Source organism: Lynx canadensis, chromosome C1, assembly GCF_007474595.2.
Source record: "Lynx canadensis isolate LIC74 chromosome C1, mLynCan4.pri.v2, whole genome shotgun sequence".
Classification (NCBI taxonomy): Eukaryota; Metazoa; Chordata; class Mammalia; order Carnivora; family Felidae; genus Lynx; species Lynx canadensis.
Genome location: NC_044310.1, coordinates 5525961 through 5530938, shown reverse-complemented (window position 1 = coordinate 5530938; position 4978 = coordinate 5525961). Strand labels below are relative to the sequence as shown.

At 52.6% G+C, this 4978-nt stretch overlaps 1 long non-coding RNA gene across 1 annotated transcript; it reads right to left on the bottom strand.

The window, feature by feature from the left end:
- Positions 1-2302: 2302 nt before the first annotated feature.
- On the bottom strand, positions 2303-4674 carry LOC115521811. The gene is made up of 2 exons (XR_003971183.1): positions 4476-4674; positions 2303-2580 (listed from the first exon to the last, which is right to left on the bottom strand). It is a non-coding gene; the product is annotated as an uncharacterized LOC115521811 (long non-coding RNA).
- Positions 4675-4978: the final 304 nt, after the last annotated feature.

The following is a 4978-nucleotide window of genomic DNA, read 5'->3' as shown; positions in this document are numbered from 1 at the left end:
ATCACAGAAACTCTCCCTGCTCCGGGACGCCACGATTCTTGCCCACGCGGCCCTTCTGGATCACCCACCCTCGTGGTGGGGGCCTTAAAGCCCCTTGGATATGAATACGAGGCAGTGGCGTGGAGGCCAGAGGCCAAGGGCTTGGGGCTAGACAGACCAAGGATGGCTGAGACAGAGTCCACCCCAAATCTGTCATGGCCCAGGTTGTGATGGACAGGAGCTGGAGGTCCTCCAGGAAAAGCTGTAGCCAAAGGCTTTCGGGAAGAAAGGCAGACACTCAAGGCATCCCCACCTGACCTGAGCCTGTCACCCCCCAGGGCCATTGCACGTCTGGCCACGTCCTGCTTCCTGGTCATGTGGCAGTGAAACACACAGGGCCCTGTGCTCAGAGGGGACCTGTGATGGGGTTTACTGCTCCGTGATCATGATCTTGAACTTTTTTTTAAGTTTATTTATTTATTTTGAGAGAAAGAGAGAGAAAGCAAGCGGGGGAAAGGCGGGGGGGGGGGGAGAGAGAGAGAGAGAGAGAGAGAATCCCAAGCAGGCTCTGCACTGTCAGCAGGGAGCCCGACATGGTGCTTGAACTCACGAACCTCGAGATCATGACCCGAGTGGAAACCGAGAGTTGGGCGCTTAACCAACGGAGCCACCCAGGCGCCCCTGGGCTTGAACTTCTTAATAATTTTCTTCCTGACCTTGCGATAGATAATGCAGGATCCCTACTGTCCTGGCCACGGAGATCTTTTTAAATAATTCTCGGTGGTGGAAAAACAATGGAAAAGGACTTAGGTTTGACGTGCCATTCCATGATTCAGCTTTACCGTGTGAGAAATTTCACGGCATCTCGGATCCTGGGCTTGGTGGGCGGTGAAGGCAAAGTCAAATCAGAAACATAAAAATTAGGGGCGCCTGGGTGGCTCAGTCGGTTAAGTATCCGACTTCGGCTCAGGTCATGATCTCACGGTTCGTGAGTTCGAGCCCCGCGTCGGGCTCTGTGCTGACAGCTCAGAGCCTGGAGCCTGTTTCAGATTCTGTGTCTCCCTCTCTCTGACCCTCCTCCGTTCATGCTCTGTCTCTCCCTGTCTCAAAAATAAATAAATATTTTTAAAAAATTAAAAAAAAAAACATAAAAATTACTGAGACCCTCTCTGTGACAACGTGCCATAACTGTTGCTCTCTTTAGAAAGCTTTCTCGTGGAGAGGTGGATCGAAACATAAAGCTTCACGTGCCATCGTATCCCAAATGAGCCAACATCGTGTTGACCCCAGAGCCTACCGTGGGCTGCTGATGCACAGCTACACCAGGGGTGCACGGCGGAGCCTACATAGTTACCGTTCTCCAAAATACCACAGAAGTACGTCTAGAAAGGGCATAAGGAGGTTCTGGATCGGTGGCTGACGTGTCCTCCTCCAGATCAGCACGTAAATACACAGTCACCTGGGAGAGGCGTGTCCCAGACGTAAAAATCTCCACCAAGGAGTTCTTGGGAACACTAACTACATCCCCACCGCCGTCCGGGCAAAACCTCTTCCGGGCTGCAGATGAGGAACTCGGTCCGTCCAAACGTCAGGGACCTTTTCCCTCTACCCAAATCTGTGGCAGACAGTTTTCCACCCATAAGAAGGAGACTCATACTCAAAATTCCCTGCCTTACTTTTACTTCTCCCTAAAGCGGGACGCGGGTTCTAAGAAACCGTGGTATCGCCTTACTGCACGTGCCGATACATTTTACAGTTTGGGACAGAAAGTTAGTGTCCACACGGGGATCCGCGGTGTTGGCTCGCGAGATTTCCACGTTGTGACAAATATGTTTCTGCACTTGAGACTTTTCGTTTGGAGGGCTAGAAAGGGGTTTTGAGGAAGTTGAGGATCTCGCCGTTTCTATCTGGCGCCCTCCAAGTTGATGAATTACCCTCGGCTGTGAGAGAGTCGTAGCTCTTCGCCTTGTTACCTGGCACGGGCCGGTGTTTTAAAACAACTCGCCGGGCCCCAGTGAGCAAAGTCGTCTTTGGCGACGGAGCGCAGTTGGGATTTCAGAAATCCTGTTACTTTAGGGTGTCGGGCTGGCCCAGGAAAAGGGCCAGACAGCTGTGGGGAAAGTATATGAGCGGGAGGTAATCGTCAGGAAAATTAACAAAAGGCTTCACGGATTGTGTCATAACAGATGCTGAAAACAGTTAAAATCGCACATGTTGTTATTCCTTCTGGTTCGGGCTCAGACAGTGAAGTTAGCGATGAAGGAATTTCCTCCTTGACTCCGAACAAAGCTGGGATACAGGTCCAGGCTGTCTTGAAAGAAAAGAAGACAGAGGCTTCCCGTCTGGCCTTCATTAACCTGTAATCTCATAGCAGGTACAGCAGTCTGGGGCAAATACTTGACGGAAAGCAAGAGGCGACTCTCTTCTCCTCAAAGGTGCGAGTGGTAGAGACCCCAAGGTCTACTTAGCCAGGATCTAGCCAGTTCCAGGCCCAAGCTGCTCTCCCTATTGACACATTCTGGAAAAGCAACTAAACCTTCTGGTCCACGAGTTTTCCCAGGCGCAAAGTCAGAAGAAAAGATCTCGACCTGTTTCATAGAACTATTGCAAGGAAAGCACAACCGTGGGTATCATTCGAGAAAGATTTCACTCGTAGCTAATTGTTACGTAAATGCCTAAGACTGCCAGGCCCCTGGGGCAAAGTTGCAGCCTCTAGGCCAGTTCACCTGTTTGGAATCTCTTGTCGGGCATTAGCAAATGTCCCTTGTGGGAGCCTTCGAGACATAAAAGTATATGCGAACTAGAACGTGCACTGTGATTGCTAGAGACTGAACTTTCCGCAATTTGGGGCTGAATAAGGAAGCAAGTACTTCTGTGTGCTTCCTTGGCCCATTATCAAGTCTTTTTGGTTTTTTACAGACACATTTCATCTGCAAATGGCCCGATGGGCCGGGTACAGTTATCACCTAGTATTTCCTCCACCTTACAGATGAGGAAAATGAGACACCCAGAGGCTTTCCTCTTTCCCTCGATCATGGATCAGAATGTTTTACAGCTAGAAGAAGTTTCGGGGATGTTCTAGGTGTTCCTCGTTTTACAAACAGCGGGTCCCCGAGCTGAGCGGTGCCACGTTTTCCGACTCGGAGCACTGTTCATAGGAACCGCTTAGCTCGACCCATCTACAACCCGGTGCGTCAGCCCTGGTCACTATTCCCACCACGGGGCAAATGAAAGAACATTCTTCTTCGGACTTGGCTGCGATGTGTCTTTTTGCAGAAGGCACCCGTACCGGCGGAATGCCAGAGGGCCACGCGCGGGGTGGGACCCTCGGTCTGCGGGTGAGAAAGTCGGCCAACCGTCGTCTGTGATTTCCCGAGTTAGCATTTTGTGACCTGCACCGCAATCTCATGAAACAGGCATCTACAGAAAATGCAGAAAATGCAAACAACTTCTCCCAAGGGTGGCCATTCCCCAAGATTCTCCCAACCCCGGGTTCCAAGGCTCGCCTTCTTGCCGCTGTCCCTAAGGCATTGTCCTGGGCTGGTGACCAAGGCAAAGCCTTGAGAGTCTGGAATGGACTCCTGAAACTGGAGGGTAGGCTAGAAGGAACAAGCAAGGAGCCAGTTCGGAGACGGGGGCGGGCCCAAGGGAGGCAGATCCAAGTGGAGGCCAAGGCTGGGAACCTGGGCGCCGGAGCGACACGTTCCCCTGGCCCTCTGTCCTGAGCAAACCCAGCGCCCGTTACTTGTTGACTGATGGGGCCTTGACTCTGCGATCTAGCGGCCCTCCTGACTTCTACCAGAATGTTTTAGGCTGACTCAACCGCCTCGCAAGCTCCTTTTAGCACACAACAGCTGGTCACTGAGCCGGGGCACGTAACCCCCTGGACATCTGAAAGACTCGTGCCCGCCTGGCTCTGAGGCCGCCTCCCTCACTTCCCAGCCACATCCACTTGGGCAGGTCCCGGAGCCTCTGGGTGTCTCATTTTCCTCGTCTGTAAGTGGAGGAAGTACTAGGTGATAGCTGTACCCGTCCCATCGGGCCATTTGCAGATGAAACGAGTCCGTCCACATGGAAGCACCTGGCACAGAGCTGGCGCATAGTAGGTGCTCAGGTGCCCACAGCGGGTGGTTGTCACTGGCTCCTGCACACATCCCTCCCAGCCCCGGGCGGCGCTCCCCTGAAGGGACCTCACCAGGACCTCATCCAGGCTGAGGACACGCTGCCTTCTGAGTCAGGCCATTCCATTTTTGGACTGCTCTGACTAAGAACATTCTTCCTTATGTTCAGCCCCGCCCACCTCCCTGCAACTCCCACTCACTGGTCCCGGCTGTGCCAGAAGGCAAATGTCAAAAAAATATTCTTGAAAGAGAGGACATAGAATGTAAATAATAATGGAAGAATCGGGTTGGGCATTACAGCCACCGCCCCCCCCTCCCCCAGCCATTCCCACAGCTAAGCACAGACGGGGGGTGGGGGGGTCGGGGGAGTCAGACCTTCCAGTTGAATTTGAAAACCGGCAAAAAGTGCCTCGCTCCTCTGTGCTTCCTTTAGAAATGCACGAAAACAACCTCCTCCTCCATTTTTTTTTTTCAGACCCAGAATGTGCTGTCAGACTGCCGTGAGACCGAATGTGCAAAGATGATAATCACAAGGGCTGCTGCGGAGACGTGACCTGACCTCACTTAATACGTGCCGTCCACCCCGTAATCACTGTGCGTCCAAGGGGGTGTGCCCCAGGAGCAGGTGACTCGTGGCAGACCTCCTGTTTGCAGAGCCTTTCTGGCGTCAGTTGTACGATCACGACCCGCGTGTCCCTTTCCTGCCTTCGTGGCATGTGCCAGGAGGGCAGACGAACGCAGACATCTTTTCCTCTGCAGATTTGACAGCTCAGCTCTCCAGCGACTGAATGATTCAAACCATTTCAAATGATTTGAAATAGAGCTTTTTAGTATTGCAGGATGCGAATGTTCCGGAGACCTGTTGCACAAGCCCGTGA